The 27,179-nt window shown below is 37.1% G+C and overlaps 1 long non-coding RNA gene across 1 annotated transcript; it reads right to left on the bottom strand.

Moving 5' to 3' along the window:
• Window positions 1-22,183: 22,183 nt before the first annotated feature.
• LOC137391985 (uncharacterized) lies at window positions 22,184-26,878 on the bottom strand. The gene is made up of 4 exons (XR_010978196.1): window positions 26,671-26,878; window positions 26,492-26,573; window positions 23,912-24,102; window positions 22,184-22,367 (listed from the first exon to the last, which is right to left on the bottom strand). It is a non-coding gene; the product is annotated as an uncharacterized lncRNA (long non-coding RNA).
• Between the last annotated feature and the right edge of the window lie 301 nt (window positions 26,879-27,179).

The raw sequence follows: 27,179 nt of genomic DNA, 5'->3' as shown, positions 1-27,179 counted from the left end.
ACATGGAGAAAGACGGACTACAATCAATTGATGTGAGGTTACATTCTCCTTTCACATCTATGATAACAGGACCAACAGGATCAGGAAAAACTCAACTCGTTAAACGGTTGATTGAACAATCTCAATTAATATCTACCCCTTCTCCAATCGAAATTATACATTGCTATGGAATATGGCAGGAAGCTTTTGAGGATATGAAAGGAGTGGAATTTCATGAAGGATTGAAAGATCCGAGTACTTTTCCCAAAGATGGAGAAAATAGATGGATGATCATTGATGATCTAATGGAGGAATTATCATCAAATATCAAGATGGCTAACAATTTGTATACTCGAGAAAGTCACCATTTAAATATTAGTATTTTTACTATTACACAAAACTTATTCTTTGGTAAACTTAGAACAATTTCGTTGAATAGTCACTATTTTTTTATAGGAAAAAACCCCAGGGATTCTACATCAATCACATTTTTAGGAAAACAAGTTTTTCCTGGACAAGTTAAATATTTTCAGGAATCCTACCGAGATGCAACATCTTCACCATATTCCTTCATGAGACTGGACCTCCGACAAGAAACCGATGATACAATGAGAATTATGGGAAATTTCCCTCCTGTTGACTCTACGCCTATGATTATTTATAAGCCTAATTAAGCAATCGATTTTGATTGGTATTCCATAATTAAATAAAACAAGTATATATTCCAAGTTCTCTTTAAATATTCACCATACTACTTCTGTATCTTCCTCTGAGTGATTACTATAACATCACTAAAATTATCACATAGATATGGCTGAAACAAAAAGAATTCAACGAAATTTACTAACTTTATTAACTCTAGTTGGTGATTCTATTTCTTCTCAACATTCAATTATTAAAAATGCTAAAACGGATTTAATTTTAGCAATTATTGATTGTGTGAAATTACTCATTAAAAAAAAAGAACGACTAACTGATGCTCAGTATAAAGCTTTGAGTCGACAAAGTACGAACATCGCTCGACTGATTAGTCCTAAAACATCGAATTTGGAAAAGAAACAACTTTTGCAAAAAGGAGGGTTTTTATCGGCTTTACTAGGTCCGATCGCGGGTGCTATACTCCCAGGATTAGTTGAACCATTGCTCGAAGGATTGTTTAAACCACGAAAAAGAAGATAATTAAGTTATCATGGATAATTCTCCACTTTCTAAGAGAATGAAAAAAAACAGAGTAATTCTTCAAATACTGAACAGTCTTACAGATGAACTTGCAAGTTCTGCTTTACCTCATATGAAAGAAAAAGTAATTAGAACATTACTTGAAATTGTTAAAAATATTATATATGGGAATGTACCTTTAACGAAAAATCAATACCATTCTCTGAGTCAACATAAAAAGGAGTTGATGAATATTATCGATGAAAACAAACCTCTTCAATATAAACGAAAGATTTTGCAAAACGGAAGAGGATTATTGAAAGGGATTATAAAGCCATCCCTCAACTTGTATTAATCATTCAGCAGGAAGATGAGCTTTCCTAAGTACACAAAAAAATTTTTTTTTTGTTTCTGAAGACGAGTACAAAAGGAACCAATTTAAAAGTCAACAGGATTCAAAAAATATCAATGATGGCTATAGTTCGTCACTTCGTTTTAATCCAATAGAAAATCCAAAAGTAAGTAAGGTTAAGGAGACCAGAGATAGGATGCGTCAAATTAATAACGATAACACTATTTCAGACTATAACAAAGTTAATTTGTATGCAGCTGAACTTCAAAATTTTTTAGATGAAATGAAATCAATTCGGAGTTATCCAATTCAACAGTCTCCGACTATTCGAAAACCGATTTCAATGATGTCACAAACACCTTCAGCACCTCAAAATTCAAAAGAAACTCTAAAGAAATACACACCTGAATTACCCGAAGATAATTCGTCTCATGACTCTACAGTTTTAAAAGAATCGCCAAAAAAAGAAGACACATTATCACCACCGAAGTTAAACGAAGAAGAACCATCGTCAAAATCTTCTAGATCTTGTTCCATTTCTTCAATAGTTGAAGACTTCGGTTCGAAACAAGATCAAACTAAAGCGAAAAAACTTCTGGAAAAATTGGAAAAGTCTGGAAATTATGATTCTTTAACCGGGAAAATAACAGGATCTACAGGAGAGATTAAACCTGAGAACTTACGAAATCTTCTTGAAAGAAAGTTTCGTGTTAAAAATAGATCAATTGTATCTTCTCCCTTTTCTCCAAGTTCATTTGAGAAACAATTTAACCTATTTGAAAAAATTATCAAGGAGTCGAACTCGAACTTATCAAATAAATCAAAATCCAACTCGAATAGATCGTCTTCACGAAAACCTTATGTAGGAACAAGAGGAAAATGGACGACTTACTAAATGAATTCTATTATACCCCGGATCTAACATCTTCATTAGGTGGAGCACGAAAACTGATTGAAGCACTTCGGAGAAAAGAAAGCGAACAAGAAGTTAGAGATTGGTTAAGTGGTGAAGATGCTTATACGTTACACAAACAAATAAAAACGAAATTTAGAAGAAGACCTACAATTGTTGCAGGAGTTGGTGAACAATTACAGGCTGATTTAATGGATGTTAGATCTCATCGAGCTGAAAATGATGGAATTACATTTTTACTTACATTGATTGATGTTTTTTCAAGAAAAGCATGGGTAGAACCTCTTGTTAACAAATCAGGTATATTGGTAGCAAAAGTCTTAAAAAAAAGTATTGGATGGAACTAATTATAGAGTTTTTCAAACAGAAAAAGGAAAAGAGTTTAATAATCGAGATGTCAAAAAAGTTTTGAAAGAAAATAAAGTAAAATGGTTTACATCTGAGAATGAGACAATTAAAGCTTCCATCATAGAACGATTCAACAAAACATTACGGATGAAGATGTATAGATTCATGACATATTCGGATGAACGAAGATATATTGATGTTTTACCACAAATGGTAAAAGCATATAACAATACTATTCACACAACATTAGGAATAAAACCGAATGATGTAAATTATGAAAATCAAGAAAGAATCTGGAATAGGATTTATGAAAATGGAGAATATAGTTCTGACAGTACTCCCAAATTCAATATTGATGATTACGTTCGTATTAGTAAAGCTAGAACAGCTTTCGAAAGAGGTTTCACAATAAATTGGACGGTTGAAGTTTTTCAAATTACAGAAGTACTTGATTTTGAAAGACCGATTATCTATAAATTACGTGATTTGGCAAACGAACCGGTTGATGGAACTTTTTATGAAGATGAACTACAGAAAGTAAAAAAACCCACATTTTTTCGAATCGAGAAAATTCTCAAATCTCGGAAACGAGGAAGAACAAAGGAAATACTCGTTAAATGGATGGGATATCCTGATTCATTCAATAGCTGGGTCAATGAAAGAGATTTTGTTAAATAAAAGAGGATGATAAGGAATTGAACTTCATTGAAAGAATTGAAAATGTCGGAGTTCGTAACTCTTCCTTCTGATGCTAGTTTTAGTGACTTTCCTAAAAATACTAATTCAAACTTTACAGTTAGACTAGCCAGATATGTAGATTTTACAGAAGGGCAATGGGAAGTTGCTCTAAAAGATATATCGTTTTTAAATAATTGGCCAAATGTAGTAGAAGGGATAATAAGCATCACAAAAGCGGAACTTAATGGGAGATTTCGTCGTTTCGACATAAAAATTGGAAATGGAAGATACGAAGATATAGATGACGTAATTCAACGAGCTCATGATGTTCTAAAATCCTTCAATTTCCATCCAACTATAGAATTCGAATACGACAAAATATCCAACAAATCTATGTTGTATGTAAGAGATTCGAGTGTTCAGGTTTCGTTTTCACAAGATTTCGCAAATATCTTAGGATTAGATCCGAAGATAACTTATAATGTGGGAAAACACGGAAACATCAATCTCCGGATATCAACTATGGATTTACATCATTATACGTATATTCATCAATTGTAAGTAACAGACTCGTTGGAGATGCAAATGTACGATTGTTACGAGTTGTCCCAGTAAGTGGAAAGAAGTTCTCTCGATTTTATACAGAATTCAGTCAAGCGCATTACGTTGAAGTAGATAAAATTTCTACTGATGTGATAGAGACCCTTATAACAAGTGATGATGGAGAAAAAGTACCATTTGATGGAGGGAAGGTTATACTAACGGTTCATTTCAGAAAGAAACAATGAATTCCATATTAATTCCATATACTCCAGAAGACTCAAAAAACTTTTACATTCAATATTACACGTCTAATCAAACAGGAAATGGCGGATTGACACCATATAAAGGAAAAAGAGTGATGGGAAATGGACGACTATCAGGAATATTTAAAAAATTAGCAAAAGCTGTTGCGCCTCTAGCAAAAAAAACGGCTATCTCATTAGGGAAAAAAGGGTTAGATGCTGCATCCAATTATCTTAATAACATGGTAGAGAGACCAAAAGAAGAAGAAGAAGAAACAGATGAAGTAGTAATTCCAAGAGTTAGAAAACCTGGGAAAAGAAAATTAAATAACCGTAGCAAACCTGCAAAACGACGGAGAAAAGCCACTCCAAATATTTTTTTAAATTTGAAATATTTTATATATTATTATCTCAATATTTTTAGTTCATTTCATTGACATACATCAATAGTGAAAGATGAGTTCTGGAGAGATTGGTTCAACAGGTTTAAAAATAACGGGTTCTCCTTTTACGATAAACGAAAGTTTGGGTATATTTGATGTTCCGGGCACACATAGTTCGGTGGAGCACGGATATTATAGTGAATTAGGTCCGTCACGACTCAGTGAATATGGACCAATTGAAATTGAAATACCTGGAGATGTAGATCACTATATCGATTTAAGTAATTCATATTTGCAAATCGAAGGAAAAGTAGTCAAGGACGATGGTGCCAATTTAGACAATACTGTTGGTAACGTAAATGTTGTACCAGGGGATGCGTTTTTTCATTCGCTAATCAAAACAGCAACATTCAAAATTAATGGATTCGTTGTTGAACATTCAAGTGATTATCCTATGAGATCGTTCATAGAAACCCTTCTCAATAATAGCAGAGAAGCAAAACAATACCAATTAAAAGCAGAAGGATGGTTTCAAGATGATAATCTTGCAAAAGATGGTGCGGATTTCGATAATACTGCGTCTACAGCAAGAAAGAATCTTATTAGAGGATCAAACACATTTGAGTTTTTTGGACAACTCCATCTTAGCATTTTTCAACAGGAAAGATATCTCATTCCAGGATTGAATTGTAAATTAGAACTAGACCGAAGTAAACCAAGTTATTGTCTGATGGCAACAGGAGCTGCTCCTGGAGGAGGGGGAAAAGTAAAGTTGACGAAATGTGTACTTCATCTTCGAAAATTAAAAATCAACCAAACAATTCAGCTTTTACATAACGAAAAACTACTCAATGGTGTTAATGCAAAGTATCCTCTTTCTCGGGTATACACCAGATCTTATAATGTGAATACTGGATTAACCCATACTCAAATTAAAATTGCTGATAACACACTTAGACCAAATTTAATACTTGTTTCACTTTCATCACACGATGGAGAAAATGGATCATACAATCGTAATCCTTTCAAATTTGGTCATTACGATGTGAGTCTTGTAGAACTACAAATTGATGGACTACCTTTTGGAAAACGATATACTCCAAATTTTGAAAATAGAATGTATACTCGACCATATGTACAACTTCTAAATGCAATGGGAAAAGATCTTTCTTCTGAAGGAAGTGGAATTGGACTGACTGAATATGAAACTGGACTTGCAATATACGCTTTCGATTTGACAGGAGATCTCTCATCCGAAGGTTTTCATTTAATGAGACATGTTTCACTAACAATCGATATCGGTTTTCGGACTGCAACACCAGAAAATGTCTATCTTAATACATATATACAAAAAGATGGAATGATGGAAATCGCTTCTGACTTTAGCGTTCGACTCAGTGGTGGAAGCATATTCTAAGGATGAATACAGCAAATATTTTCGATGTTCTTTCCCAAGATCACATGACTAATAATCATTTTTTTGCTGTCTGTGCAAGAAATGAATTTAAAGAACAATTTTTATCGAATGAAGGAATATATATTTTTAACACACACTATTCTTATCAACCAGGAGAACACTGGATAGGAGTTATTCGAACAAAATCCGAAATTAATTATTTCGATTCAACAGGACGAGATCCTTCAACATATCCAGATGTCGCTCAAATCTTAAAACTTTCTGGAATAAAGTTAATTAAATGGAATGATGTTCTACTCCAAGGATTTCTTTCAACAACATGTGGAGATTACTGTTTTCTCTTTGCAATATTTTGGAGCAGAGGATTTTCAATAGAAGATTTTCTAACAGTTATGCTAAAAATTTCTGAAACAGATACACGAGATCATGTAGTTCGAAAAACTATACTAGATAGATATGATTGGAATGGAAAAATTAGTAAAAGTCTTAATAACGAAGAAAATGAAGGTGTTGACAATGTACATATTCAAGGAACTTCCCAAATTGTTAAATTACGAGAAGAACTGACATAAATTTTTTCTATATTTTACAATTGAATATACATATATACTTTATATCGAAATAAACTTGGTGACAAATAAAACCGAATATTATTTACTTTTTTGATATAAGTTTTATATATTGATATACTCACGCTGAGTTGGAGCTATCCTCAAAATAATCCACATATTAATCCTTGTATGCCCCTTTACTAGTTCATCATCTTCATCTATTTACTGGTCGAGAGACTGTTATCGAATGGTTAAGCCAAACCAAACAGGAGAATTCCATAGGTAAACCTAGGAAAACAATCAGGTCAAATGCCAAGGCGCTTGTCCACACAACAGCCTGAACACAGCGACACTCAACGAACTTAATCGCGAGTAGCCGGCTAACAGAATTCTAGCTGAAGCATACAAGCCTTATGGTATCAACGCTCGATCGACCCAAATTCTCAAGTCTGTATATAAGTAGGCATCAAGAGATGGTTAAGGAGGCAGAATATTCCATCAGTTCATGCAACGCTTATATAATGAATTGAAGAATGATGGGTGTGTCCAAAGGAATTAATGAGGTGAAAATAGTAAACAGATTTTCGCGAAATTGAATTTCGCGAAAGTTGACTATATAATATATAATGTGAAATTTCGCGAACTCCAGTTTCGCGAAATTCAATTTCGCGAAAGTTGACTATATAATATATATGATGTGAAATTTCGCGAAATCCAATTTCGCGAAATTCACTTTCCCGAAATTCAATTTCGCAAAAGTTGACTATATAATATATATGATGTGAAATTTCGCGAAATCCAATTTCGCGAAAGTTGACTATATAACATATATGATGTAAAATTTCGCTAAATCCATTTTCGCGAAATTCACTTTCGCGAAATTCAATTTCGCGAAAGTTGACTATATAATATGTATGTGTAATTTCGTGAAATTCATTTTCGCGAAATTGTAAGCATAGAGGAATGTTTTGTAATCTATTTATAAATTTTCATTAAACTCACTCAAGCGTTTTACAGACGTTCAACTATATAAAGCAATCGAGAACAAATCATTATTATCATAACACTCTTCATAAGCTAACAGAATTCTGAGAAGGGTAAAATGTCAGAATGGAAATGTACAGATAGTTGTCTTCAAATTTGGGCTACACCATGGGAATATTGTACACACGGACTACTTTCCTGTACATGTGGATATGTATATGATGGATTAGCACAATGTGTACATTGGTAAGTACATTTTGAAATTTTAAATTCTAAAGTTTTATATGAATATATAATTATTCATTTTATATACATCATCTTTTCTCAATTTTCAATGAATTTTCAAAAAAAATTAAACAGGTATCAAGAAGATGGTAAGGAAACTGATGAAAAAAACAACTCGAAAGAAACAAACTCTCAAAATAGTGAAACGGAGTTGCAATTGGATTTACCATTGGATTATCCTATAGATGGATTACCTTCCTGTAAATGTGGACAAGACGTATACGATGGCTTAGCTCAATGTATATTTTGGTAAGTAGATTTTGAGAATTTTAAATCCAAAGATATATAGTTATCCATTTATTTCATCCTTTCTCAATCCTCAATGTTTTATATATTTAAACGGTAATGATGCAAAACAAAAAGAAGTTGATGAGAAAAGCGAGTCAAGCATCACATACTTCTATCTCGATAAGAAAGAATTACAAAATTCTGAAGTGACAAGCTCTTCAACTCCACAGAAAACTGGCAATTAGTATTTATAAGAAAGAATTTTTTTTTTTTTTGAATGAATATATATGCAAATCAATAGAACCTTTAGAAATAAAATCTTCATCTCCAAAGATGGAGAATTTATATTTTATTGTATATTTTAATATACTATTATTAAAATAAAATCAATACAATATCCACATATCATTTTTATTGTGGAATAAAAATTTAGAAAAGCATAAAAATTAGATTACAACTTTAGCAGCAGCATGTGATTATGATAAAAAATTTCGACATCCTGTAATTTGTCTACAGAAAAACTTTCATTTCCATACTCTCTTTATTTATTACTTGGATTATATAATCTTAAGGCTCTTGGTATGAATAAGATATCAGTTATATTTTCCTTAAGATTTTCAGATGATGTCTGAGTTGTCATTCTGCTCACTGGAATAGTGGTAACGTCCGTAGTTGCAATGTTGGTAGGAATTGTGGAAATGTGTGTAGTTCTGATGGTGGATCTTTCTACAGAAAAACTTTCATTTCCATATTCTCTTTCTTCATTATTCGGATTATATAATCTTGAGGTTGTTGGTACAAATGGGATATTAGTTATATTTTCCTTAAGATTTTCAGATGATGGAAGAGTTGTGATTCCACTTGCTAGAATGATGGTATCGAGTGTAGTTGTGGTGGTAGTAGGAATTGTACTAGCGAGTGTAGTTGTGGTGGTAGGAATTCTGGATGTGTGTGTAGTTCTGATGGTGGATCGAGTAGTGGAAGTATTAATTGGTGCTGTAAATCTACCATTATTTTCTTCGAAATGTGGATGATGACAAACAAACTTAATAGGCAATGCTCTCCTTCCACAAAACCTTGAACGAGCTGAGTTGCCTACACAATATCTCGCTAACCGTGAAGATGGATTAGCCCATTGAACAAGTCGTTCAGTAATTCCCAACCTTTGAATAATTTCATAACTAGCTATACCATAAGTACAATCCGAGGGGTTATGTTCTAATTGAATTATATTTCGTAAAAATTCACCGTTAACCGAAAAAATCCAAAACTAATAAATAGTATTGGAGAAATTTGAATTATATCATTTAGTTTTCTATAAAGACTCTTCATGTCTTCTCAAAAGAATTTTTTCATAATGAATAAATCATTCGACTTTCCCCTTTCTTATTACTCATCTTTAAAGAGTTTTATAACGAAGGGAGATTTAACCGATTCCACGAATAGACACGCCCGAACTCGTCCAACATCAGCGTTCATTCAACCGAAACGACATAACACCGTTCACCCCACCGGTCGCCAACCCAACCCCAACCATTCGACGATCGATCGCTCAACTCGTCGACACCCGAACCCCAAACCCATCGCATCGAAACCCGAAACCATCGCCCTCTTCACGTCATCCTTCTCACAATTCCTCTCGACCAGCACCGCATCCTTCCCACAATTCCTCTCAAACTTCATAATCTTAGCTCCCAACACTCACACACCTACCACCCCAAACTTTCCATCAGACAACACCATTCTCCGAGGTTCTCGGGCTAAAATGTACCCAAAATCTCACTTTAAGTGCAAACGTGTGTAGATCTGCTCTCTACATACTACTGTCTGGTGAAGATCGCCAACCTTAGATATTTATTGGTGGTAAGCACCATGAAGAGGTTTTGTGTGCCAGTCAATTTCCTCATTATCAGTCGTAGGTCCGTTGTAGGAGCAGCTGATTGAAATTCAGCTAGCAACTTATCTGAAGTAGCCATGGAGGCTGTATATGCTTTGATGCTTTGCTCCTCCTCTTTCATTGTCTGTTGTACACTTTTGAGTCCCCTACCGCCATCTTTTCTATCGAGATACAATCTAGTAGTATCAGATTTTGGGTGAAGTGCTCCATGTATGGTCAGCAGTTTACGAGTTGCTATATCTGTTTCTTTGATGGCTTCCTCAGTCCACTTTATTATGCATATTATTTACTTGCATATCTTATTACTGGTAGTGCGTAGCTATTAATTGCCATGACTTGGTTCTTGGCATTGAGCTGGCTCCGTAAGACCTGCCGAAGGCGTTTCTTGTATTTGGTAATGGCTTTGTGACGTACCTCGGCTTCGTGGTTGATGTTGCTTTGCATTATCCCCAAGTACTTGTATCCTTCTTCTATATCTTTGATGGTACCATTTGGCATTCTTAGGCCATCTGTGAGCATAGAATGACCTTTCTTAAAAATTAGCCTTCCACATTTCTCAATACCGAAGGTCATTCCGATGTCCTTGCTGTATACCTGAGTGAGGTGTATTAGCGAATCAATGTCCCTTTCATTGTTAACGTACAACTTGATGTCATCCATGTAGAAGAGGTGGTTTATCTTGGTGCTACTCTTAAACTGGTACCCATATTGAGTCTCCTCCAGCATATTGCTTAGAGGGTTTACGCATATGCAGAAGAGCAACGGTGATAGGGAGTCACCTTGATAGATGCCTCGCTTAATTTTTACACTCGCCAGCTTTTTGCCATTAGTCTCCAGTTCCGTCTTCCATTTGGTCATTGACATATTGATGAATGCTACAAGAGCAGGGTGAACATTGTACATACAGAGGCACTCAAGTATCCAACTATGGGTAATTGAGTCATAGGCCTTTTTGTAGTCAATCTAAGCCATGGCAAGATTGGTATGCCTTTTCCTGCTGTCTTGACAGACCGTCCGATCCACCAGTAACTGATGTTTGGCTCCTCGGGTGTTGCGTCCAATTCCTTTCTGAGCACTGGTCATATAGCGACTCATGTGCTCTTCCAGTTTGTCTGCAACTATTCCTGAGAGCAGTTTCCAGGTGGTAGGCAAGCACGTTATTGGTCGATAGTTTTTGGGAATCGGCCCCTGCTTTGGATCTTTTATTAGAAGCACAGTTTGTCCTTTGGTCAGCCATTCTGGATGGTCACCTTGTTCTATTAAGGATTCCATCTGCTTAGCCATTCTAGTGTGAAGTGATGTCAATTTCTTTAACCAGGTGCTGCCCAGTTCTTCATACGCTGCACTCTGCCCTTGATGTCCTCTTTGCTGATGGTGAGTCCTTGCTGAGCCACAGTGTGTTGATGGCTCTCTTTAAGCCTCTTCAGCCAATTTGCAGTGGTGTCATGAGTAGTCTCTTTCTCCCAGATGTCCTACCAGAATTTTGAAGTGCTAGATCGGAGAGGCTCAGACATTGGCCTCTGCAGTTCACCTTTAAACTGGGAATACACTCTAGATGGTTTATTGATGAACAGTTTGTTATTTCTCTTGTTATCCTGCTCTTTGGTGTACCGCTTCAGTCGTGCCGAGAATGCTACTAGCTGTTGTTTGGCAGATTCTAAAGCTTCTATTGTGGCTTCCCTTTTTGGACCCTCTAAACTGTGGTTAGATCTCACACTGAACCTACTAACTTTTTTGCGCAAGTCCTTGATCTTGTTTTGTAGTCTCAGCTGCCAGGATGGAATGGCTTGAAGCCTTGTTTGCAGTGGCTTAATACCCATCACCTCCAAGATGACGATTGCTGTACTGTAGATTAGGGCATTAGTCTCACTGATTGATCCAGTTGAGATTAACTCCAGTGCCAAGTTAATGTCTTCTAACAGCTTCTTAGGTATGGCCTTGCTAACTCTTCGTAGTGGTATCCTGCTTCCATAATCATTAGCAGCTGGCATCTTGTTGATGATATTTTCCGCAAGCTTTTTCACCCTTGGGTCAAGGTCCAAGTGCATGTTTTCTTCAACCCGTAAGTAAACACATGATCGTGTATGTGTGACAATGTGTGTTGATATGCACTCCTCATTGGTCGAGGTTACTTGGGTGAACTTTTCCCCAATTTCATCTACCTCAAGTTCTGATATGAGGTGCCGCTTGATTATGTTACTCCTCTGAGCTACAGGTTGCTTAGCGGTTAGTGGCAATTCAGGGCGCATGTTTATTCACAGTTGACGCATCCTTCCCATGTAGCCCAGCTTTTGAGGTTCACTCATAAAGTAGCTTTGCATGAGGTCAGTGTTATCGGTCCGAGTCCATTTCATCCGTTTTGAAATATGATATATATATATGTCCTAGATTCAAACCCTAACAACTGCACCCTTTTGGTGGTCCTTAGACAAGACCCTTGCTTGTATAATGTCTACAACCTCTATGATGAGTGCAATAACCAAAGCAATGCCGGCTCGGATGTCGCCTGGTCAAACAAGGTCCGCGCTGCCTGTAGCTGAACCCGGACAAGGCAGTGAAAAATGGGCTACTGGTTCAGAACGGATGAAATTGATTCGAACTTATAAAATGAACCTCCTGCAGTGCTACTTTATGAGTGAACCTCAAAAGTCGGGCTATATGGGAAGGATGCGTCAACTGTGGATAAACATGCGCCCTGAATTGCCACTAACCGCCAATCAACTTGTAGCTCAGAGGAGTAACATAGTCAAGCGCCACCTCATAACAGAACTTGAGGTAGATGAAATTAGGGAACAGTTCACCCAAGTACCTCGACCAACGAGGAGTGCATATCAACACACACAGTCACATGTACACGATCTTGTGTTGACTCACGAGTTGAAGAAGACATGCATCTTGACCCAAGAGTGAAGGAGCTTGCGGAAATTATGACCAACAATATGCCAGCTGGTAATGATTATGGAAGCAGGGTACCACTATGGAGAGTTAGCAAGACCATACCCAAGAAGCTGTTAAAAGACATTAACTTGGCACTGGAGTCGATATCAACTGGATCGATCCGTGAGACTAATGCCCTAATCTACAGTATGGCAACCGTCGTCTTGGAGGAGATGGGTATAAAGCCACTGTCAACAAGGTTTCAAATCATCCCATCTTGGCAGCTGAGGCTACAAAATAAGATCAAGGACTTGCGCAAGAAAGTTAGTAGGCTTAGTGAGAGATCTAACCACAGTTTGGAGTGTCCAAAAAGGGAAGCTATAATAAAAGCTCTAGAATCTGCCAAAGAGCAGCTAGTAGCACTTGTTATGTTTCTGCACAGAAGCAATTAAATAGAGTATTAAATTAGAGGAATGGTTTATTGCACACTCCAGAGACAACTGATTTGATAACAGAAAACCCAAGTATTTATATGTTTGGTCATAAAAAAGCTTTGTAAAAAGCTACAAGCATTATTAATAGCTATAATGAGACAGTACTATATAATATTAGCTTGTATAAAGCTTTAGCTAAAAAGCATAATGTTTGTTGGCAAAGTACCAGTAATACTTGGCACTTGCATGACACCTCCTCACTAAGCTAAAGGTTCTTTCTGGTTCTCTTAGACCTTCGGGGTTTGTCTCTGCTATACTCATCTCCATCAGGTAGACGAGGGTTGCGTGGTCTTCTTCTAGACGGAGGTTGCTCTGTTACAGTTGTAGGGGCTGGTAGTTGCAGTTTTGTCTCCTCTGTTATATCAGGTTTATCTCCAGGGTCTTGATCTTCTTCTGTTGAGTATCTTGGTCTGAGTTGTTCAACATGTCTTCTCCAAGTAGGTCCCTTTGGTACCACTTTGACATTGAGACTACGAGTTCCATATATCTTAGTAACAATGGCTGGAACCCATCTAGGTTGTCTGTTGCGTCTAGGTCCATGATACAAGGCATAGCATGGTGCTCCAAGATTGTAGCTGTGTATCTTGCTAACTGTCTTTTCTGCCGATCGGTTGACTTCTCTGGATTGATGAAACTGTGCTATGTGTGCTAAGACACTATCAGTTGATAGCATATCTTTCAGTTTGTTGAAGCTCTTTTCTTGTTCAGTGCCCCACTTCCAGGTCTCTCCTTTGCGTGTCAGTTTGTGCAATGGTCCTGTGAGTTGTGACAGATTGGGTGTGAACTTGCTGTAGAATTGTGTAGCTCCTAAGAAAGATCTTAGCTGAGTTAAGTCTGTTGGGACTGGCATCTGTTGTACTGCATCTGCCTTCTTTCCTTTAGTGATTCCCTTTGAAGTGAGTTTGTGTCCCAGATACTCTACTGCAGGTTGAGCAAAACAGCACTTGTCTTTTCTACATCTGAGCCCTCTTTCTTCTAATCTTTGAAGAAGTCGACGTAAGTTTTGTAGATGGCTCTCTGCATTGGCTCCACTCACTAGTATATCATCTAGGTATACTGCTACTCCTGGGAGGTCTTGTGTCAGTTGCTCCATGATTTCTTGAAAATACCCTGGTGCTGAGCTTATGCCAAAGGGCAACCTCTTCTGTAGTAGTACTCCTAGGTGTGTTGATAGTGCTAGTCGTCGTTGACTTTCTGGTGCCAACAATATTTGATTGTAGGCATCTGCTAAATCACTCTTTGTGTAGCAATAGCCTCCACCTAGTTTTCTGATTAGATCTTCTGGTAGTGGGATAGGTTTCCTATGTGTTTCTAGCTGATTATTGATAGTCTTGGAGTAGTCTCCACATACTCTGATCTTCCCTGCAGCTTGACCTGTTGTAGATTTGCGTACAGGTACAACTGGTGTTCCATACTGGTTGAATTGAGTTGGTTCCCATATGCCTTTGGCTACACCTGCTTCGTATGCTTGGTTGAGCTCTTCTGTCAAGGCAATAGGAGCTGGTCTGGGTCGGCAGAAGACTGGCTTTGTTGAAGGTTTGAAGTTTATCTCTAGTTCAAAGTTCTTGAGACATCCTAGCTCGTCTTTGAATATTTCTGGAAATTCTTTGCACATCTCCTTACACTTGATTTGTAACCTCCCATCTGGCTGGTTCTCTGTGATTGTTGATACAAGGTTCTGTTGTAGCTTGTCATCAATAGAGATGCCTAGTTGCTGTATAGCAGTTCTTCCTAGTAGGTTGAGATCTTGTACAGCACTAATCACAAATGGTAGTCTGACTTCTTTCTGTGCATCCAATTGGGCAGTTAGCTCACATCTGCCAAGCGTCTCTATGAGATGTCCTGAGGCTGATTTGTAGTTAACTGTAGTAGGTTTAGGTTTGGCTTTCCTAGCTTCTCCCATATTGATTTACAGATGAAGTTGTCACCAGCTCCAGTGTCCAGTTCAAGTGTGAAGTTGTCTCCCTCCAGTTTGATGTTTTCAGCAAGTTTCACCATCTTGGTTGATGTGCATTCTATCATCTTTACTGGTTTTCCTGCTGCAGATGATTTCTTTTTCTTGCATGCTCTTTCTATGTGACCTTGTTTAGAACAAAAGTTGCAGGTGGCTGCTTTGAATCTGCAGTCATCCGCTGTATGGTTAGTTCGGTCACATCTGTAGCATAGCTTTCCTTCCTTCTGCTTGTCAGGTTTAGAGTTGTTTTTCTGGAGTGGTTTGTATCTTGATTTCTGTTGAGCAACCTTGTTGACTTTAGACGAGTTTCCATAAACTGTCTCTTTGGCAACATTAGCTGCTTCTTCTATTTCCTGTGCTACCTGTATAGCTTTGTTGAAGTTGAGTTCATTGTCCTTGACCTTGAAGAGAGATTTGAGAACTGCTTCATTGTTTACAGAGCAGATAAATCTTGTTCTGAGAGCCTCATCTAATGGATCTGTAATGTCTATGAAGGCACATGTAGTTGCATCTTGACGAATTCTGGCAGCTAACTCTTGAATAGTTTCTCCAGGTTTCCTCTGCATGTCACTCCAATACTTGTAACGCTCTCTAACAATGAAGCGCTTAGGGTCATACTGGTCTTTGAGAAATTCCAGTATTTCATCCATGTTGAGGTCGTTGATCTGCTTGGGTGTTGAAAGCTGAGCTGCCATATTACTAAGCTGCTTGTAGAGTGTAGGCTGTTGGTTAGTGAGAAAAGTGCCAGCAATCTTGTCTTGATGAATAGAATTTGCTGCAATGAAGGTGTTGAATCTGTCTATGTAATCTGTTAGTAGCTCTGCTGTTGGGTCAAAACCTGGGAAGGCTGGAACAGCGGTTGCAGCTGTTTCTTGTTTCCGTTGTAGGTTTTGTAGTAGTAGCTCCATCAGTTTCTTATTCTCCTCCATTCTTTCATCTTGCTGACGTCTGTATTCCTCCATTCTTTCATCTTGCTGACGTCTGTATTCCTCTTGTTGCTGCTTGAACTCCTCATGCTGCTGTTGTCTATGCTCTTCTTGCTGCTTTCTCTGCTCCTCTTGCTGCTGTCTCTGGTCCTCCTGCTGCTTCTGCATTAGCTTGATCAGGTCTGCTACTTCTGCCATTGCAGTGGTGCAATTTTGAACAGTTACTCTTGTAATAAACTAGAACTCTTTGTATCGATTTTATCAATGATAAAATCTGAACAAAACTCTTTGTAATTGTTCAAAAGAGAAATCCTTGTCGCCAATTAGCTTCTGTTATGTTTCTGCACAGAAGCAATCAAATAGAGTATTTAAATTAGAGAAATGTGGTTTATTGCACTCTCCAAAGACAACTGATTTGATAACAGAAAACCCAAGTATTTATATGTTTGGTCATAGAAAAGCTTTGTAAAAAGCTACAAGCATTATTAATAGCTATAATGAGACAGTACTATATAATATTAGCTTGTATAAAGCTTTAGCTAAAAAGCATAATGTTTGTTGGCAAAGTACCAGTAATACTTGGCACTTGCATGACACCTCCTCACTAAGCTAAAGGTTCTTTCTGGTTCTCTTAGACCTTCGGGGTTTGTCTCTGCTATACTCATCTCCATCAGGTAGACGAGGGTTGCGTGGTCTTCTTCTAGACGGAGGTTGCTCTGTTACAGTTGTAGGGGCTGGTAGTTGCAGTTTTGTCTCCTCTGTTATATCAGGTTTATCTCCAGGGTCTTGATCTTCTTCTTCTCGGCACGACTGAAGCGGTATACCAAAAAGAGGGATAACAGGAGAATGAACAAACTGTTCATCAATAATCCATCTAAAGTGTATTCACAATTTAAAGGTGAACTGCGGAGGCCAATGTCAGATCCTCCCCGATCCATGACCTCAAAGTTCTGGAAGGACATCTGAGAGAAAGAGAATATTCATAACACCACTGCAACTTAGCTGAAGAGGCTTAAAGAGAGCCACCAACACACTGCGGGTCAGCAAAGACTCACCATCAGCAAAGTGGACATCAAGTGCAGAGCGCAGCGTATGAAGAACTGGGCAGCACCTGGCCATGACATGATTCAATCCTTCTGGTTGAAAAAATTGACATCACTTCACACTAGAATGGCTAAGCAGATGGAATGCCTAATAGAAGAAGGCGACCATCCGGAATCGCTAACCAAAGGACGAAATGTATTTCTGATTAAAGTTCCAAAGCAGGGGCCGATTCTCAAAAACTATCGATTAATAACGTGCTTGCCTACCACCTAGAAACTGCTCTCAGGAATAGTTGCAGACAAACTAGAAGAACACATGAGTCACTATATGACCAGTGCTCTCAGAAAGGAATTGGGCGCAACACCCGAGGAGCCAAACATCAGTTTCTGGTGGATCGGACGGTCTGTCAAGACAGCAGGAGAAGGCATACAAATCTTGCCATGGCTTGGATCGACTACAAAAAGGAAACCTAAACTAAACAAAGGAAACCTAATGGCCAATACAGAGTCGCTACTCATGGCAGCTCAGGAGCACGTGCTCCCAATAAGGCAACTCCAAACAGAAATCTATCACACTAGAGACGATCCTAGATGCAGACTGTGCAAAGCTGCGCTTGAGACCATCCAACACATCATCAGTGGATGCAAGCAGCTAGCGGGACACGCATACACTGAGCGGCATAATCTTGTTGCAGGTGTTGTGTATGGAAGTCTATGTAATGAATATGGCCTTAATAAACCACAACACTGGTGGGAAGCTCCTGGTAAGGTCAATGAAAGCGACCGCGCTAAGATCTTCTAGGACTTCTACATCCGGACTGACAAGCATGTCCTAGCAAACCAACCAGATATAGTGGTGGACAAGGAGAACAAGAGAGCTACTGTAATAGATATAGCAGTACCCAATGACTAAAATATAGCCAGCAAAGAAAAAGAGAAGGTAGAGAAAGATCTCCCTCTTGGAGAAGAGATTGAAAAATGCTGGCATGTAAGAATAACTGTAATTCCAGTAGTCATTGGGGCACTGGGCGCAATAACACCAGCGCATAAAATGGGGCTTGCCCAGATACCAACAGCAATCAACTCAGGTGAGTTGCAGAAAAGTGCGCTATTAGGAACAGCTAAGATCTTGAGGCGAGTACTCAAACTCCCAGGTCTCTGGTAGGAGACCCGAGTTAGAGCAGAAAGTACCACCCGGGATGAGGAAACAATATATATATATATATATATATATATATATATGTATATATATATATAAAGGCCAAGCGTTGTACTTGTATTAAAAATCAGCTTATAAACAATTAGAGGTAATGTAGTTCCCGGCCATTTGCCTGACACATTGCCAATGGCTAATTCGAGTAAGCTTACTAATAAGAGCTAACTACTTGCTCTAACGAGAGAGCAAGCATAAAATTACTCTGCGCCGTAACGGAGAGCGGCAGCATATTTTCACCCGTATATAGCAACATATATCGATAAAGAATCCATCAATCGGGCGTAGCTAAATTGCTAAGGCATTTGTCTGGCGAATGGGAAGTTCACAGTGCACATCTTCTATGATATGAAGTCTTCATTCTAATCGTTTACCCTTTACATACATTTTTTAGGTCCTGGAAGAAAAAGAAAGTTAACAAGAAATAATAACAAGTTAATATATATATATATATATATATTTGTATGCGTATATGTATGTATATATACAATATATATATATACTGAATGTATATATATACAATATATGTACTATATATATGTATATGTATGTATCTGTATACATGTATATGTATATAAGCACATTTACCATTTATTTATTCAAATAAAGTTATTTTACTGGCTCAAATACTTCATAACACTATTGTCTAATGCGTAATGTATATAGGTAGGATTAAAGCCCAATGTTGCGCGGGTGCAACATTTAATATCTCAGGTCAGGGTCGTTGTAGAAAATAAAATAATTAGAAAAACACTACTACATATATCTGTAAACAATCAACAAAGTTTGAAAATTTTTAGAGCAAAGCTTCTGTGTATGGGCCTCAGAGGGTTAAAAGTTGCAAAATATAAAATGAGAGTTGTCTTCTCTTGTTACCATTTGTTTTTATAATGGTTAGTCGAATGTATGCACTTGTTTAAACATGAAAACTTAGGATCATCTGTAGCACTGATAGGGAAATCTGGACAAGATCACTAAATTGAACCTTGCTAACATACTCTGAGGCTTGTAACTCCAAACAGATAGACATGTCAGCCAGCCAGACAATCCTGGTTATTGATAAAAAAGATTGATGCAATAAAATAATCGACATTGCATTCCCAAATGATACAATATAACAGGAAAAGAAGATGTTAAAATACCAGCTACTTAGAAAAGAGATATAAACATACTGAAATGTAAAAACACCAGATATACCAGTAGCCATAGACCACTGGTCAATGGCTACTGGTATATTCAGGCAGTAGCCATAGACAGTCATATTGACTCTTTTGTATTGGCTCCAGTAAAACTTACCTATCAGATATGGTTTAGTTTACTTCCTCTAACACTAGATAATAATCAGTTACTGAAGAGTCTACTACATGGAATAGTAAAGATTATATGATTTATATAAATTTTATAATTTTAAAATAATCATTAGTATTAAATTCTGCTGACTTTCAACATATTAGACATTGAAAGTAGGATAGTTTGAGTACTTGTCAGAGGAGGACTCTGTTTATTAACAACTTATATGTAGAACACAAGCTATTTTAAAAACATGTTTGTCAGCAGGGCAAAAACATATTATAATGATTTCCAAAACTTTGAATCCTGCATCTCATTCAAAAAACAGAAATAAGTTAATTTCCAGCTTATTAGTTTTTCCGGGCAGATGGTGATTATCGGAGTCTCTCAGAATTTACATCTGGCTTATTTCGATATTTAGACACAATAGGATAGTCTAGGCTGCCTTACTGATTTCAGTTGGTGAGTGCTCAAGGAATAAGGCTACAGTATTGATAAAGTAGATAGTTCCAATTTGAAGTTTAGGAATTGATAAACTTCCACAAAACCCCTATAATTGAACGCCATAGCGCTTATTTTTCAACCTTTCCTCAATAGTGGCAGTGTATTAAAGGGGGTGTTTAAATAGAGGCTGGCAGTGTATTTTTCAAATAGCTCGTCAGTCAGAATTTTCGGAAGATAAATTTGGCCCTATTAGAGGCGACACGGATGTCACTTATATTTTGTTCTTTTTTTTCGGTGGAGCGATATTAAGCCTTTTGGATGCATTAAATCTACTAACTTACCTCCAACTTGTCAAAGATCTCTTAATAAATGTGCATGGAAAAACCGAAAAATATCATACAGTATTAAACAAAGAACTACTACATGTATTAGCCTGAGATCGTTATTGATTGTTTTTATGGTGCTGCTTTCAAAGTTATAACAAAAAAAATCAAAAAGCTTGAGAGTTGGACAATGGGAGAATTGACTATTATTAATGTAAACAATTCATTATTAGTTCGATTTTGTGGACACTTTTCTACTGATCACATGATATTATGTGTTCATAAAAATCAAAGAAATTCAATGCGGCAGTCAAATTGAGGTGGCGGTCAAATAAAGGTGGTGTTCAATTACAGGTTTTATAGTAAATCTATTGCATGACTTGTACCACTGCTACAACTAAACGATTCCCTATGCTCAACAAAGGAGTCCTAGATTTAAACTTTACCTGCAAATGTCTTCCCTTATCAATAATATTTACTATTTTGAAGTTTTTAAGGAGAAATATTTAGGCTTTTGCAATATATACAAGCTGAAGCCACAATTTGGTTGAGGTTTTGGCTTTGGTGTCTAACTGATGCGCAGAGAAAGTATTTTCTATTATGTGCGACATGGCAAATTTTAAACAAGGCTGGCATCTGTCCCGCCCCACCTGTGATATAGCTGATCAAGATTGGTAGGCTCAATCAGCTCTGTGGTACAATATGGACTGATTTATATCAAACTAGCAGGCAGCACTAACATTAAACTATCTTCCTGCAAGCTGTAATGGTCCTCAGGCTATGGCTTTAAGACTCCAGCACTAACAATTTATTCTATATTGTTGGTTACTGAGTAACTAAATGATAGATTTAAATTAGTTTATGGCTTTTAGTAAACTAATTAGTATGGCTTCTACAGTAAACCTGGTCTGTTAAGCAGATACTTCAAGCAGATTATGGCGTGTACAAAATGACACTCTCATACTTTGCACACCATAGACTTTATCAATATGCTATATCTACTAGTATCCTGACATTCCCGTATTCGGATAGAAATTGATTGTCGAGAATGAAGAGGAGAGATTGTTAGGTGTGTCAGTACAGCACAGTAGACAAGTAGTCAGTCATTTCTTAAACTTGAGTGTTAGTTACCAGTAGAGAGTTATCTACTCATCGTTACTATTAGAACTCTAAATCTATTTTTCACTATCCTTAATTCTCTCAACTCTAGAGAGTTGCTCTATTATTTACTATTAAAAAAAGAAAATTAATTTGATAGACAAGCTTAGGCTATTAGCAAAACACATGTTTAGAGATCTGTTCTAATTTATAGCAACCAGTACGAGAAACAATACAACAAATATTAAAAACAAACAATTAATTTAAAACAACCGAACAACAATTTTCTGATACCAGATTGTTCTTTCGGTTTTACACAAATATCAGCAATGGCTGAAATGTTTATATCAGTTTTGCATTCTGTTTCTACAATTTCAGTGCCTGGAAAATGAGCGACTTTTGCCTGTCCTTGTTCTCTTTGTTCAGTGCCTGGAGAATGAGCTCTGTCTGTCCTTGTTCTCTTTGTTCACTGCCTGGAGAATGAGCGACCTTTGTCTGTCCTTGTTCTCTTTGTTCACTGCCTAAAGAATGAGCGACCTCTGTCTGTCCTTGTTCTCTTTGTTCAACCTGCACTCTTGAATATTCTAGATCTTCTTTATCTGAACATGCTGATCGGTTTCATTTACTCTTTAGGTTAGCTTGGTTGGTAAACACTTCTCTGCTCTGATCAATAACTAGTGAGTACATTGAGGTCTTTTAGGAGTTGTTTGTCCTCTCGTGTGAAGGCAGGACTGCCCTGATCGGTAGCTGTAATAGTGTAAACTGTACCAAATATATACTATATCTAAATTACTATATACAATTCGTTTTATGTCAGCTAGAATCTATGGTCACTTCTGGGACTTGAGAAGCTGCCAAGGAGTAGCATCTCATTTGTAGCTAAACCGATAGCCTGCCAAAATATTGGGATATGTCAAATATTTTTTCACCCTATGAGCAAATTGCAGCGGCTTTACTAATGACTTCCTCATCATAACAAGTTAATTTTGTTTCTTCAAAGTTAAAATAGAACTCACTACGACTTTACCAACACTATCTCCTGATATAAGGTTTATACCTTAAAGCACATAAATTACATAAGTTTTTCTATCATATATTTCAATATATCAGAGTCTTGGATTTCGAATGAGCCATTGTTTGACATGGTGAGACAGACATTGGTTGGTGTTTATAGGATTTCCCCAGAGCTTTACTGCCAAAATCTTCCATGGTATAGGCTCGAAAATTGCGATGTCACAATTTTCATATTCGGTGATGTGTGCTCATACTGCTTATTTTATTGCTTACCGCTTATCTTTCGATCTTTAGTGACGTCATTTTATTGTTGTCGGCCATCTTTATAGACATTTTTATCGTTAAAAACACAAAACTTTCGCAATGAATTTTTGAAAACGATGCTTTGCAATTTTCTTATTATAATATCAAAAAGACACCGAAAAGTAATGTTAAATAAAAGAAAAACGATCGTTTGTGAACGAGTGCATGTGCAAACGACTTGATGACGTAAAAAAAAACGATGGATATTTATCAACTATGATAATGACGCTAGTGGCAGGCGAAGGTAGGACAACTCCAGCAAACCAATAAAGATGACAAAGGACTCAGAGTCATTAGCTCTCCATGTACAGATTATTTCTATAATAAATAACTCAGATTCCAAGCACTATAATATGTTTTCTCCATGATATTATGCACTAGCCCTCTCATTTTATTCTGATGTTGAGGGGCACGATTGAGACTAATTAATTTCAAGCATTGCGTGATCTCGCGACAGTGCGATTGACATATAGTCCTAGGGCCGTGCAACTGCAGGTCACAATTTAATCGAAGTGATTAAATTACCTTTATCAACGACAGTATATTTTTTGAAGCATAATTAATTCAGAACATGTGTTTGTATTGGTCTGTATTGGGCATTGTTGATTATCTAGAATCTTAGTTTATTATTAGCGCTCTCTGGGTTTAGTAGCACCGATCGTCACAGGAAAGCGCAGCCTTAATGACAGCGAAAGGGATCTACTATCTAAAGCTAAATAAATATTATGACATCACATTGTGGGAACCGCAACCAAGTGTTTTTTTATTGCAGGACATAGTTTTGACACCCTGTTTTTCATAGTTTTATTATTCTTTGCGTATTGAATATTGGCTCATTCGGAAGCCAAGACTCTGATGTATTGAACTATATAATAAAAAAATTATGTAATTTATGTGCTTCGAGTAATGTTTATATGAGTGTTATTAGGAGCAGACGTGATAATATATGGAGTTACCTACTCTTTATCACTTACCCAAAATGGTTTTTAGCTGGCTGAACTCTATCGGCCTGTCTTTAGCAATCGGTTCAAATGGCAGCACCCTTCGTTTACAAGAAATGATTTTCTTAACTCTTTTCTGAATGACTTATTTGTTTGGGCGTACAACTGTTGGGTCTGTCGACAGTTCCTTGACATTAGTCGCTGTACGATAGAATTCACAGAACCTGTAAGTACATGTCAATTATAACTACAATGTAAATGTCCTTCCTTCAACTGGTCATTATAATTGCTTCCCTAATTTTAGCAGTATTATAAAGTAGCTCTATTTTTGTCACCTCCACTTCATTGCCAACATTAATAATGAAACCACTCTGACATATTTGAGTAACACTTCACTTGTGTTTCTGAGACTAACATAGACTATTCCTTGTATTTGACTTCTTTATTGACACAATCAGTTTCTGTATCAAATATGTAAACACTGATAAAGTAAACTAACACGTTCTTCTACTGTATGAACCTATTTATACAACTTTTTGTTAACAATTTTCCTGTGAGCATATAATAAAAGGTGAGAGTACTATAAGATTTGTAGTCATGTTTTACGCAAAGAGCTAGTAGGTTACCTTATTATTGTTCTTCTAACTATTAAGGTTAGTAGATGAGTTACTACTAGTACATTACAGTCATCAGTTGATACTCAGTTTTTAGAAGTACCGATTTAGTAACTAGAAAAAATGCTACGCCGAGGAAAATAGCTCAAAAAAGTGCGATAACGCTATTTTGTGATAAAACCGCTCTTTATTGAGCTCAGTTTCCTCAGTGTTCAGCCTATATCTTGTAACAAGCTACGAGCAGTTTTTAATAATTCATCCACCTAAAATAAAAGACTGAAGCTATTTTGATGGCTGAATTTAGGTAATAATGGGTTTCAAGACACCTGTCTATATTATTGTAAATCGGACTAACATCCCTAACTTCCGTTCCTGAAAAGCTAGCATACGTCACATATTTATGGGCGGGCTTGCTGTGCCGATTGTGCTGTTTTCGAAACCGATATTGAACTGCTGTAAAAAGCCTTCATGACTTTGAAAGTTAGTGGACCAATCTATATTTTGAGTGCAAAATCGGAATCAGCGTGTTTGATTAACCTAGAAAGAAATATAAAAGTTGTACGTGGCAGTTATGGTTTAAGGTGCGATAATGTGACTCAATTACCCTATAAAATAATTATTATGTAATTTAATTACATGATTAAAATTATTATTAACATGAAAGGAAAGCTGATATGGCCATTTGTACAAAATAGTAGTGGTGGCTAATGATAAAGGCACTTGTGTTTAGTTTAAAAAGTAACTAAATCCTAATCCAGCCTGGCATTAACCATTACAACCTGTGCACACTATCACTCAAATCAGCGATTCGCTGTGCGATAGACCACAACGACGGGCTACTACGATGTCATTTTCCGATGAACAGCCAACGTAATCATTACTAGCGTCGATGGGGTAGACTTTTAGCACTTTGAACTTTGACACCGATGATCCCAACTGTGAGCATCTTGATTGGCTGTTTGTGGACGGCATCGGATTTAATTTCAACAGTTGTGAAGATGTCAAATGTCAAAGCCATTTGGCAAGCATGGCGAAGAACTACTCTCATAATGAATTATAATCAAAAAGATAACAGATGGGCCCACAATATTAGGAATGCAATTTCATAATTTCTATGGATTGTTGTTTGGTGATCCCTAACAGTTAATCGCTCATAGTGTGTACACCTTATCGCTAGTGATGACATCAACAGCTAATCATTGCGGTCTATCGTACAGGTAAACCCTGATTTGAGCGATAGTGTGCATGGGCCTTCAGTCTTGCCATAGTTTTTCAAATGAAAAAATCATCATGTATTCATTCTGGTTGATTGGACGCAGTACTGGAAAAACAACTTTTTTTTACTGAAGATGGACATAGAGAGCTGAAATTTTGCACAGTGTTTGGAAGCTAGGTACTTATTAACCACTCAAAAAATCATTATGTTTGATGCAGCAGTTTTTGAGATATGTCCATCAATAAATATTAACATTTTTAGAGCTTCACATCTTCACATTTTTAGAGCTTCACATCTGACGATTTTGTGAATCAGCTGCTACACCCAATGCTTGTTTTTGGTGTCAAATTGAACCTCAGAATGTGCTTCTAGCAGCCATAGAAACAGAATTTTGATAACAATTACAAAAAAATTTTGAACAAATAAATTTATGCCGATCGATATGGCGAGGCTGTGACCGGTAATTTACAGAATAACAAAGAAGGTGCTAATCTTAGCCAAAATCTGTTACTATCACCTGATTCTACACAAAAATCTGAATATACAAGTAAAATCTTATGACAATATCCGTGTTTTTTTTTTTCTATAGTCTCCGGTAGCAGATGGAGTCACAGAAAAAGCACAGATTTGAGAAAAACAACTTTGAAAAATTTTTTTTGCCGCTGTCTCTGTTGCTCAGTAGTTGTGCGACATGCTGTTGACTTACTGCTACAGACAATTGGCCTTTTTCTCAAATCTCTCAAAAGAAAAAATTCAACGACCTACAGGAGGAAGTAAATTTACCATGATGTTGACTTATTCCGTCTTTGCTGATGCTCCCTCTCTCCAAACTCTGCTCATCTTACATGCAACTATTTCTTCTTAGCTACAACCAAACCAAAATACATTTGCACTCTAAATACTTCCGTCGACTACTAGTGAATACTACTATGTATAATACTCTAACTAACACTTCACCATACCTTTGAATTGGGCACCAAATTTTCCGGCTGCATAGGTTACCCCTTCTTTTTGCCGCTGTCTTTGTTGTTCAGTAACTCTGCGACGTACTTTGGACTTCCTCTGGCTGCTACTGACCATCTTTCTCTTCATTCTGTGCTTATCTTTGGGTCTTGCATGCAGCAATGACTTCTCACCTACAAGCAAACCAAAATACTTTAGGACCCTAAATACTTCAGCTCTGCCACTATTGAAGACCATCACAGCCATCGTCGCACTCACTGTCACCGCACGCTTACCATGCCGCTGGGTCTTCGGGGAACGTCGCCAGATCTCCTCATTCAAACACTCATTCGTATTCTGCATACCCACCTTCGCACACCGCTCCAACAATCTCTCGTCTGACAATCTCTCATTCACTATGTTTCCATGACTCGCATAATCCGCATGATTCACATAATTCGAACGATCCGCAAGTTGAGTTACTTAGCAATCGAGCTTCTGAATGAACACCTGGAAATGTGGATTTAAC

This window comes from Watersipora subatra, chromosome 3 (genome assembly GCF_963576615.1).
Source record: "Watersipora subatra chromosome 3, tzWatSuba1.1, whole genome shotgun sequence".
NCBI lineage: Eukaryota > Metazoa > Bryozoa > Gymnolaemata > Cheilostomatida > Watersiporidae > Watersipora > Watersipora subatra.
This window is presented reverse-complemented; position numbering and strand designations above follow the sequence as displayed.